At 35.7% G+C, this 13193-nt stretch overlaps 1 protein-coding gene across 4 annotated transcripts in view; it reads right to left on the bottom strand.

Moving 5' to 3' along the window:
• The window catches only part of LOC142236100 (protein SCAI), a 55310-nt gene extending 42417 nt beyond the window's left edge, over positions 1-12893 (bottom strand). For all 4 annotated transcript variants that reach the window (XM_075307349.1, XM_075307351.1, XM_075307350.1 and 1 more), the window contains exon 1: positions 11717-12893. The gene's annotated coding sequence lies outside the window, so the exon portion shown is untranslated. The remainder of the gene's footprint in view (positions 1-11716) is intronic.
• Between the last annotated feature and the right edge of the window lie 300 nt (positions 12894-13193).

Genomic DNA, 13193 nt, shown 5'->3' with positions numbered 1-13193 from the left:
AGCCCAAAAATATTATATGCTTGGAAGAATTTTTCCCAAAGACGATTGTGCTCATTCCCTAACATACTCGTTATTTTCACTTCCACGAAATATTTTTGTTCTTGGCACCTTTTTCTGTAATAAAAATAATGTTGAAGAAATTATTCACTTTTATAAATTTTTTAAATTTTACCTTTCGCCTGCACGGAGAATCGAACCGAGGACCATACAGTTTGTAAGCCAACACACTATCCACTGGGCTACGTAGCTGTTATGGTCACCAGCAGATAATTATCGTTATAAGGTACATTTATATAGCATAGTTTGCAGCGCCCACGAGCCCATGCAAACATAACATTATTTAACAGAAACATACATTTGTTTGCCACGTGGAGCAGTGGTTATGCTATGGTCACACTGGGCAAATATTTGACAGAAATCAAAAAAGAATCCGTCGCCACAGCCAAACCAAGAGACATTTGTAGCTCATATTGGATATCTAACATCATTGTAGGAATATTTTCCAAAAACCGTATCCAGATATTTGGAAAATGATTGTGGAAAAATGTTTGACACTCATTTTAGTCAAATATTTGCCTAGTGTGACCATAGCCTTAGCATGTCTGCCTTGCATGCAAAGGGTTGTGGGTTCAATCCCTGCTCCGACCGAACACTTTTTTTTTTGTTTTAATTTACACATTTATATTTATACTATATTAAATTTTTATAATGAAACTTCGAAATGTGGGTTATTAAAGATTTATAGTCAGTAACAGTGCTTGATATAAACGAAATTGACTGATTTTTGGATAAAATATTATTTTTTTATTGCAAAATTAACAATTTTGTAACAAAAAACTGTTTTTGGAACAAAATTTTAAAATTTGGAAGGAATTCAAAAACTACAACAAAAGAAGAACGTGGAGTCGAGTATAAATATACATAAATAATTTTATAATATAAACATACATTTATTTAGGCGTGAACAGTTTTTTACTGGCATTTAACACCATCGCTTTAAAATGCCTTTTATTTTTCTTTAATAATTCATTTTAAACAAAGTAAACTTTTTAAATTGTTTTAGCTGGAAAACTGGAATTTAATGCCCGCTTTTATATTTGAAGGTGTCCGTCAACTCCCCTTGGACTACTTATTAATAAAGAGGAACTAAACTTTGTTTTTATATATTTTACTGTGTAATTTTTCACTATTTCCTCCTTATTTCATTTTACTGTCCCAACTCTAAAAAGAGTATAGTGCCCTTTCGTTATTTTTATGAAGACCCCTGATTTCTTGTAACGAACCAAGAAAAAAATTGTGCCCATAATGGCAAAATGATAAACAAAACACATGTCCACACATACATAAAATGCTGCTCTCAAGGCGAAAACATAGGCTGTTTGTTTTTTAAATGTATATTCTCTTGGTTCCGCATGTCCATTCTCTTTATTCAAATTAAATAATATTTAGACTTAAGCATATCAAATTTTTGGCCTTATCATAAAACAGTTTTCCGAAACAACATACAAGCGGGTTTCACAGAAATTGTTCTCTTTTGATTCTTTCGCTGTGTTATGTTGATATCTTTCGTCAACTCTCCATATCTATTTCTTTCTCTATACTCTCTCTGTTGCTTTGAATAAAATATCACAACATATGTATGTTTAGTCGAAATTTGTAAATTTATATATGTTTGCATTCACACATATGATTTTTATGAAACATTCATGCCCCAAACATAATATATTCTAACATATTAACATGGATGTCCCAAACATTTAGTGTTAGTTTAGGAACATTACCAGTTTGATCGTAAATATATTGTGTTTTAAAATTGTGCCCGAAACACATTTAGTTTATATCGGAACATATGAAAAACATATTTTTCTAAGAGTGTACGTGGTATATATTAGACAAAAAAGGTATGTATAAGTAAGTCTACAAATAATTACGAATCGATATGGACTTTTGCACGGTACGTAGAGAGCCAGAATCGAAATATGGGAGTCGCTTATTTAGGGGCTATATAGAATTATGAACTTAATATGGACCAATTTTTGTGTGATTGGGGATCGATTTATCTGAGGGCTATATATAACTATATACCGATATGGACCTAGTTAGGCATGGTTGTTAACGGCCATATACTAGCACAATGTACCAAATTTCAACTGAATCGGATGAAATTTGCTCCTCCAAGTGGCTAAAAAACCAAATCTCGGGATCGCTTTATATGGGGGCTATATATGATTATGGACTGATATGGACCACTTTTGGCATGGGTGTTAAATATCTTATACTACCACCACGTACCAAATTTCAACCAGATCAGATGAATTTTGTTTCTCCGAAAGGCACAGGGGGTCAAATCTAGAGATCGGTTTATATGGGGGCTATATATAATTATGGACCGATTTCGACCAATTTTTTCATTGGTGTTTGCGGCCAAGTACCAACACCATGTACCAAATTTCAGCCGGATCGAATGCAATTTGCTTCTCTTAGAGGCTCCGCAAGCCAAATCGGGGGGTTGGTTTATATGGGGGCTATATATAATTATGGACCGATGTGGACCAATTTTTGCATGGTTGTTAGAGATCTTATGCTGACACCATGTAACTAATTTCAGCCGGATCGAATGCAATTTGCTTCTCTTAGAGGCTCCGCAAGCCAAATCGGGGGATTGGTTTATATGGGGGCTATATATAATTATGGACCGATGTGGACCAATTTTTGCATGGTTGTTAGAGATCTTATGCTGACACCATGTAACTAATTTCAACCGGATCGGATGAAATTTGCTTCTCTTAGAGGCTCTGCAAGGCAAATCTGGCGATCGGTTTATATGGGGGCTATATATAATTATGGACCGATGTGGACCAATTTCTGCACAGTTATTAGAGACCATATACAAACACCATGTACCAAATTTCAGCCGGATCGGATGAAATTTGCTTCTCTTAGAGACTCCGCAAGTCAAATCCGGGGATCGGTTTATATGGGGGCCATATATAATTATGGACCGATGTGGACCAATTTTTGCATGGTTTTTAGAGACCATATACCAACACCATGTACAGCCGGATGGGATGAAATGTGCTTATCTTAGAGGATCGGCAAGCCAAATTTGGGGGTCCGTTTATATGGGGGCTATACGTAAAAGTGGACCGATATGGCCCATTTGCAATACCATCTGGCCTACATCAATAACAACTACTTGTGTTTCAAGTCGATAGCGTGTTTTGTTCGAAAGTTAGCGTGCTTTCAACAGACGGACGGACATGCTCAGATCGACTCAGAATTTCACCACCACCCAGAATATATATACTTTATGGGGTCTTAGAGCAATGACAAAGTTAATAAGGAATGACAAAGTTAATATACCCCCATCCAATGCACACAAAAAAATTTTTTTTTTCTGATTCAATCACGAAATTAATTGATCCAAATAATTTTTTAATTGAAATGTCTTCAATCACAGAAATGATAGTATCAATTAAAAAATAAGTAAGGAAAGTCTAAAGTAGGGCGGGGCCGACTATATTATACCCTGCACCACTTTGTAGATCTAAAATTTCGATACCATATCACATCCTATATATAAAGGTTTGTCCCAAATACATACGTTTAAATATCACTCGATTTGGACAGAATTTGATAGACTTTTACAAAACCTATAGACTCAAAATTTAAGTTGGCTAATGCACTAGGGTGGAACACAATTTTAGTAAAAAAAAATATGGGAAACATTTAAATCTGAAGCAATTTTAAGGAAACTTCGCAAAAGTTTATTTATGATTTATCGCTCGATATATATGTACTAGAATTTTAGGAAAATTAGAGTCATTTTTACAACTTTTCGACTAAGCAGTGGCGATTTTACAAGGAAAATGTTGGTATTTTGATCATTTTTGTCGAAATCAGAAAAACATATATATGGGAGCTATATCTAAATCTGAACCGATTTCAATCAAATTTGGCACGCTACAATGCTAAATCTACTCCCTGTGCAAAATTTCAACCAAATTGGGCCAAAACTCTGGTTTTTAGGACCATATTAGTCCATATCGGGCGAAAGATATATATGGGAGCTATATCTAAATCTGAACCGATTTCAATCAAATTTTGCACACTTGACTATACTACTAATTGTACTCCTAGTGAAAAATTTCAACCAAATTCAGCCAAAAATCTGGCTTCTGGGGCCATATAAGTCCATATCGGGCGAAAGATATATATGGGAGCTATATCTAAATCTGAACCGATTTGGCTGATATTTTGCAAGATTTGCGAGATTCATAAAATATTTGGATGTACGGTATTTTAAGAAAATCGGTTGATAAACACGTTAACTATGACCACATCGGCGATAAATATATATGGCAGCTATATCTAAATCTGAACCGATTTTTTCCAAAACCAATAGCGATTGTCTCTGTCCCAAGAAACGGCCCTCTGCCAAATTTGAGGACGATCGGACTTAAATTGCGAGCTGTACTTTGTGCACAAAATTACATATACAGACAGACGGACGGACGGACAGACAGACGGACATCGCTAAATCGACTCAGAATTTAATTCTAAGCCGATCGGTATACTAAAAGATGGGTCTATGACCACTATTTCTTGGCGTTACATACAAATGCACAAACTTATTATACCCTGTACCACAGTAGTGGTGAAGGGTATAAGTAATTGAAGGTCAATTAAAAATTAATTGATCCAATTAAAAAATTAATTGATACTATTAATTTTTGTTTCAATTAAAAAAATTGTTGAATCAATTAAATTATTAATTGAATATGTTTTAAAACTCAATTAAAATTTTAATTGGAAAAATTGTCGTGAATTTTTTTTCTGTGTGGTGGAACGGCTTATAAAGTATAAATAATAGAAATAAAAAAATAAACAAAAATTAAAGTTCAGTAAATATATACATTATTCGCCAAAATTGTATTAGGCGTGAAATTATGAGACCAATAATTTAATGTTACAATACCATTTCATAATTCGAATGCCATTGCATACTTGCTTGTATTTAGGAACTTGGGTTGACTTCCCTCATTTTCTTCTCAAAATTCATGCCAGAATTGTTCCAAATTTTATTGAGAATTGATCCACTTTATAAAGTCTAAGATTTTTTTTTTACCCCCAAATAAATGTTATACCCTAAAAATCCCCCTAAACATGTAAAAACCCCCTAAATTTGGGGGGAAAACCCCCAACCTGGCAACACTGATAGGAACATCCGCACATACACACGCTCACACAAACTCTCTCACATGTATATACATGTGAAGTCTTACTTACGTCTATATAGCATTCGTGTGGCATTCGCTTCGTTGTTATCGACTTCAACTTTTACCGAAATAAATTAGTGAGTGGACTAAACGAGCGACAGTCAAACAAACTGCAAACTGCAGTTGTTGTAAATGAGCACTACTCAAGCATTTATGTGTAACCGACATATACGCATTTACACACTCTCTCATACACATTGTATACGATTTGTTTGTGTGAGGCTTTAGCATACTGCCGAGAATGATTTCAAAATACTCTGGTTTACAAAGTTTTCAAAGGGGACCGGAGATTTTCGCAAAAAAACAAAAATCAAAGAGAACCGTTCCGTATTAATCCTTGAATTGAATTTCATCACTTTTGGAAATTATTATTAGGATGTGTATACAACTTCAGTATTTATGGTTATGAATGAATGAAATCGTATATAGCTACCTGAAGTTTTTTTTTTGTTTTTTGTTTTTTTTTTTGGAGTTCAGAAGACTTAATTGCATTTTCATTAATGGAGCCTATGTTTATGTCCGAAATTGTTAGAAAATTCCCCCAATTATACAGAGAAAAGAATTGTGTTTTCTGATTTAATTACGAAATTAATGTTTCCTATTAATTGTTCAATTTAAATTGCTTCAGACACAAAGATGATATTATCAATTGTAGACTTCATTGGAAATTAAATATATTCTTGCTTAAAAATATTAATTGATTTCTTCGTCACTTTGATTAAGTTTTGCGGTAAAACATAAGGAAACTCGGATGGGTAATACCTTTGTATGATACAAATTTGATATGAGTCTTATGTGGGGGATATATTTTAACCCAACTATAGTCTGCTGAAAGTTGCGTAGAATTCACCATCATTGTTTGCATGCAAACATTTTCGCAGATAACACCTCCCCGCGAAGCATTAGTTGAACAGATAGCCTTGTATGAATATTGCTTCTACACCGAAAGAATCCTCTTCGTTAATTTTAAGAAGAATTCTTCATTAACTATTCTTCGTGAATTCTTCATTAAAATAACGAAATTTTCTTTCATTTTCGTAAATTTTACGCAGAACATTTTACGAATATACGAAACTTCTACGAAATATTCTAAATTAACTTTTCTTTGTAAAAAGTTCGTACTTTTAGCGAAACTTTCTTCAGATTTCATGAATTTTGTGAAGAAGTTTTTACGAATATTTTACGAAACATTCTGCGTTAAAATGTCTTCATAAAAAGTACGAAACATTTTCTTAGAAATAACGAAGAAGTTTCATTGAAGTTGTAAAATTTCCGTTCGCGGCATTAAATTGTCTTTTATAATGTGCTTGAGTGTATTCCTTTATTCTATTTTTTTATGCAAGTCTATGCTACTTCTCATTTGGGTGATAGCGCGCTTTGAATAAAAGTGAAGCAATAAAACTAAAAATTATTCAAAAACTTAAGATGTAAAGTAGTGATGTCATTTTTCACACTTGTAAGTATAACCAAATGCACTTTCGACTATAATTTTTTTTTCTAAAAGTTCAAACATTTTTGAAAAAAAAGTACGAAAGTTTTTCATAAAAAGTACGAAAATTTTTCATAAAAACTACGAAACATTTTCATAAAAAGAACGAAATTGTTTCATAAAAAGTACGAAGATTTTTCATAAAAATTACGGAGATTCTTCATAAAAAGTACGAATTTTTTCGTACAAATTACGAAAATTTTGGAAGAACTTTTTTCGTAAAAAGTACGAAATATTTCGTACTTTTAATGAAAACTTTCTTTGGTTGTAAAACAATGACAAATTTCGTACTTTCAACGAAATTTTTCGTTCTTTTTACGAAGAAAATTCTTTCGGTGTATGGAACTAAAACGGCGGAAAAACCACGTTTTATTGGGTCTCTCAGTTATAAAGATCAGAGGCCACAAATTTAAAGTAACGAATTTCAGGGGCTTTAGGCATACACACTTCGTAAAAACAAATCAACTCAGATGGTTTCCATCTGAGATGGTTTCCAATCGACTCAGATGGTTTCCATATCTTCTGGATGGTTTCCAGAAGATAAATTTAAAATTGAAGACTATATTAGATTAAGGAATCTTAAATTTATCACATAAATCGCCAAGGACATCGGGGTATATGGGTGCTATTTGGTGGTAGCTGATATGTATTACAAACAACTTCACGTTCCTATTATTTCTAAGCCGGTTGCATTATAACGGACATATTTATCCAGCTTTTTGATCTACTGCATTCAGAAATAAAGTTATTCGTTACAGAATGCAAGTGTACCATTGCTCATTACCGTGATACTGCCAGTGTCGATTGGCGTCCAAAAAGTGAACGAAAAAATGATAACAATACCAGAAATGATCCGAAAAGTGAGGCCAGATTAGATCGAAATCCACGCCACTGTAAAGGGTGATACGGTCAAAATTTGGTCAAGGGAAAACGCGTGTAAATCGGTGAAATCGTTTATTTAAAAAATCAAATTAAATTTCTTTTTCAAGTTCAATTAGTATAAAATTCAGGAAAAATATTCAGTTAGGCTTTCGCTTTTCCAAATCCGAATTGCCGGGCCTCACGCTTGACACCTGCCATCAGATTTTGTACAGCCATCTTGTCCACCTTCTTCGCCGCAGAAAGCCTGTTTGCCTTGAACTGCTTCTCGTCCTTAGCAGTTTTTTTGGTCTTCTTTAGGTTCCGCTTGACAATAGCCCAGTATTTCTCAATTGGGCGGAGCTCTGGCGTGTTGGGAGGGTTCTTGTCCTTGGGAACCACCTGCACGTTGTTGGCGGCGTACCACTCCATGGCCTTTTTACCGTAATGGCAAGATGCCAAATCCGGCCAAAACAGTACGGAACAACCGTGTTTCTTCAGGAAAGGCAGCAGACGTTTATTCAAACACTCTTTCACGTAAATTTCTTGGTTAACAGTCCCGGAAGCTATGAAAATGCTGCTTTTCAAGCCACAGGTACAAGCCATCTGTACCTGTGGCTTGAAAAGCAGCAAACCAGATATTTCTTTGCGAACTTTGACAGTTTTATGTGCTTGAAAATATCTGCTACCTTTCCCCTTCCTTTTGCCGTATAAAACTCCTGTCCCGGCAGCTGATTTGTCGTAGGTTTCGTCGTCCATTACCACGCAGTCAAACTTCGTCAGCATCGTCGTGTACAGCCTCCGGGATCGCGCTTTGGCCGTCGTATTTTGTTTATCATCGCGATTTGGAGTCACTACCTTCTTGTAAGTCGATAGTCCGGCTCGTTTTTTGGCTCGATGCACGGTTGTAGACGATACACCCAGCTTATTTGCGGCATCTCGGAGAGATAGGTTAGGGTTTCGCTTGAAACTACCGGCAACTCTCTTTGTCGTCTAAGCGGCTTCCGGTTTTCGATTTCCCCCCGATCCAGACTTCCTGGCTGTCGACAAACGTTCCCCAAACACTTTAATTACATTTGTAACGGTTGATTTGTCAACTTTTAGCGATTTTGCCAGCTTTGCGTGCGAGTAGCTCGGATTTTCGCGATGCGCGAGCAAAATTTTGATACGCTGCTCTTCTTGCTTGGACAGCATTTTGACAACTGAAGAGTGAATTCCAAAATCAAAATAGGAGCAACATTCTACACACACACACACCTTCAAAATGAGGGGTGTTCAGGTTTTTAAAATGCAAAATTGAAAGAAATACGTCAGGTTTATATTGACCAAATTTTGACCGTATCACCCTTTATCACATCCGTCAAATGTGTTGGGGGCTATATATAAAGTTTGTCCCAAATACATACATTTAAATATCACTCGATTTGGACAGAATTTGATAGACTTTTACAAAATCTATAGGCTCAAAATTTAAGTCGGCTAATGCACTAGGGTGGAACACAATGTTAGTAAAAAAATATGGGAAACGTTTAAATCTGAAGCAATTTTAAGGAAACTTCGAAAAATTTTATTTATGATTTATCGCTAGATATATATGTATTAGAAGTTTAGGAAAATTTTGAGTCATGTTGGTTGGTTGGAAAATGTTGGTATTTTGACCATTTTTGTCGAAATCAGAAAAACATATATATGGGAGCCATATCTAAATCTGAACCGATTTCAACAAAATTTGGCACGCATAGCAACAATGCTTATTCTACTCCCTGTGCAAAATTTCAACCAAATTGGGGTAAAACTCTGGCTTCTGGGACCGTATTACTCCATATCGGGCGAAAGATATATATGGGAGCTATATCTAAATCTAAACCGATTTCTATAAAATTTGGCACACTTGACTATAGTACTAATTGTTCTTCTTGTGCAAAATTTTAAGTAAATTAGGTTAAAACTCTGGCTTCTGGGGCCATATAGGTCCATATCGGGCGAAATATATATATGGGAGCTATATCTAAATCTGAACCGATTTGTTCCAAAATCAATAGGGATCTATTCTGAGCCAAAACACATACTTGTGCCAAATTTGAAGTCGATTGGACTAAAACTGCGACCTAAACGTTGATTACAAAAATGTGTTCACGGACAGACGAACAGACGGACATGGCTATATCGACTCAGGAGCCCACCCTAAGCATTTTCGCCAAAGACACCATGTGTTTATCTCGTCTCCTTCTGGGTGTTGCAAACATATGCACTAACTTATAATACCCTGTTCCACAGTGTGGAGCAGGGTATAAATATGGGAAACATTTAAAACTGAAGCAATTTAAAGGAAACTTCGCAAAAGTTTATTTATGATTTATCGCTCGATATATATGTATTAGAAGTTTAGGAAAATTAAAGTCATTTTTACAACTTTTCGACTAAGCAGTGGCGATTTAACAAGGAAAATGTTGGTATTTTGACCATTTTTGTCGAAATCAGAAAAACATATATATGAGAGCTATATCTAAATTTGAACCGATTTCAATCTAATTTGGCACACTTGACTATATTACTAATTGTACTCCTAGTGCAAAATTTCAACCAAAGTGGGTCAAAACTCCGGCTTCTGCGGCCATATAAGCCCATATCGCGCGAAAAATATATATGGAAGCTATATCTAAATCTGAACCGATTTCAATCAATTGTGGCACACACGACTATACTACCAATTCTACTCCTTGTGCAAAATTCCAAGCTAATCGGGATACAACTCTGGCGTCTGGGTGCGTATAAGTGCATATCGGACGAAAGATATATATGGGAGCTATATCTAAATCTGAATCGATTTCAACCAAATTTGGCACGCATAGCTACAATGCAAAATCTACTACCTGTGCAAAATTTCAACCAAATTGGGACGAAACTCTGGCTTTTAGAACCATATTAGCCCATATCGGGCGAAAGATATATATGAGAGCTATATCTAAATCTGAACCGATTTCAATCAAATTTTGCACACTTGACTATACTATTAATTGTACTCCTAGTGCAAAATTTCAACCAAATTCAGCCAAAATTCTGGCTTCCGGGGCCATATAAGTCCATATCGGGCGAAAGATATATATGGCTGCTATATCTAAATCTGAACCGATTTCAATAAAATTTTGCACACTTGACTATACGACTAAGTGTTATGTTTGTACAAAATTTCAAGCAAATCGGTACAAAACTCTGGCTGCTGGGTCCATATTAGTGCATATCGGGCGAAAGATATATATGGGAGCTATATGTAAATCTGAACCGATTTCTTCCAAAATCAATAGGGTTCTATTCTGACCCAAATTAGGAACATGTGCTAAATTTGAAGACGATTGGACTTAAATTGCGACCTAGACTTTGGTCACAAAAATGTGTTCACAGACAGACGGACGGACATGGTTATATCGACTCAGGGACCCACCCTGAGCATTATTGCCAAAGATGCCATGTGTCTATATCGTCTCCTTCTGGGTGTTACAAACATATGCACTAACTTATAATACCCTGTTCCACAGTGTGGCGCAGGGTATAAAAAAATAGTTTAAGATTCGTTACAAAATAAATGTCAAAGTAAATATACCTCCCCAGCATAGAGAACAAATCTGGCGGATTTTATCAGTAATCGAAGGTAGGACATGTGTATGAAACATTGGTGGTGGATGGAGTTATAATGAATACGAATAATAGGGCTACCACCACCGTTAAGGATATGGACGACATTCATTTAGACAGCCGGTAATGCGCACTGTGACGCAAAAATCATAACAAAAGAAAGCCAACGATACTGTGTGGGGTTTTCGATATTCATGTAAGTGATTGTTTGTTTGTGTGTGCGTGTGTGTGTGTTTAGTTGACATGCATATGTTTAGACACTGAGGCGATTGCATTGCCAAAAAAAAACGAATAAAGGAATAAAGGAAACAAAAAAACACACACACGCACTTCCTGCTACTCCTCCTTATCCCTGTGGCCTCTCCATGGCTATGGTTAAGTTACTGGTAGGTTTATTTGTTTTGTTTTGGGTTTGGTTGAAACAGAAACTCCTAGACAATTTGATGGCGCCACTTACCTGTTTAGACCACAGTAGACCATGGTGTAATATTCTGGGGTAAAGTAGTTTCCTGTATTGAAACTCCTTTTCCGTGTAGCTTCAATGTACAATGGCACTATGGTTATGTTGCAATTTTAGTAATTCCTCTGGAAGATCATAAAATCTATACCCAGTGGTGAGAATGACCATTAAGAGAAACCAAAGGATAACGAATGTCTTAATGGCAATGTCATCTTTGGCTATTAACTTCAATTTCGTACTTCCTTAGGCTGGCCAGATAATTTTCTCTTTTCACTCCTCCGTTAAATGTGCGTAAAGTTTTATTCTATTTCTATGTGTGTGTGTGTGTGTGTGGATGTATGTTTGTGTATTGAGTCGAAAGTCGAACACTCTTTTTCTTCTTCTTCGTCTTCGTTTTTTTATTCGAGGATTCTTACAAGAAACCCTTATTTAACTATGGTTGTTGAATTTTGTTGGTGATTTTTCACTACACTTCCGGTTTGAAACACAAAACTCTTTTTCACTTAAATATTTTCCATTTCAAATTTGCCGTAAGGAAACCAATGATGTTTTCTTTTTGATTTTAGTTGTAATTTTTTTCCGTGCAGCATAAAATTTAGTAACAGAGGCAAAAATGTCATTGAATTACTTCATTATAATTCACTTCGAGGCTTCTGCTTCTTCTTATCACTTTGCTTTTTTTTGCCAACTTCCCTTGTTGTTAGAGCCTGTTAGGGTAGACCTCTTAGGTTATGGTTATGGTGGAGCGGTGGAGGTGACTGTGGCGGCGGGTCTTGGTTTAGGCTGGAGACGAGGGTATATGTACTGTTTGTTTAATTTGAAAGTAGCGCTTTTGGTTCCACGGTTCTTCCTCTTCTTTCATACACACGACTACCACTATGACCACGACAACGACGACGACGGCGACAACGACTATGAGAATGAAAACGACGGCGATTACATTCGAGTTGGCATATGCTTTTTTTTATTGGATTGGGGGATATTCTATTTTGCCGGCTGATATTTTTGCATTTTTTGAACACAGCATCACTGAATTTCGTATGAATTTCATTTATCGTAGATAGAATTGCACTTTAATGACACTTTGATGGGATTTTTATTTAATCTACACTAGTTTTTCTATGCGATATTTAATTTTTTTCGAGATTTTTTTTTTGTTACGTTCTTACGTCTACGTGCAGTCAAATGAATAGAGTTTCTCTCTCGTGGTTGATATTTCACTCTAGGCACCACCAATAAGGGGTGGTTTATCGATTTTTCTTATGTGTATGCGGATGTGTGTGTGTTTTATGATGTCTTTCGTTTCCTACAGATGGCGTATTGTGCGTTGCCGTTATACGGCAACATTGGTACACAGTTTTCTATGGACGTTGCCAATCTATGTGTAGACAATAATGCCAAAGACGTATATAACAAGATGTCGCTCTTACATATTTGGCAATATCCAATAGATGTCGTCGTTGCATATTGGTCC

Source organism: Haematobia irritans, chromosome 4 (assembly GCF_050003625.1).
Source record: "Haematobia irritans isolate KBUSLIRL chromosome 4, ASM5000362v1, whole genome shotgun sequence".
Lineage (NCBI taxonomy): Eukaryota > Metazoa > Arthropoda > Insecta > Diptera > Muscidae > Haematobia > Haematobia irritans.
Note: the sequence above shows the minus strand (reverse complement) of the source record. Positions and strands in the feature narration are given on the sequence as shown.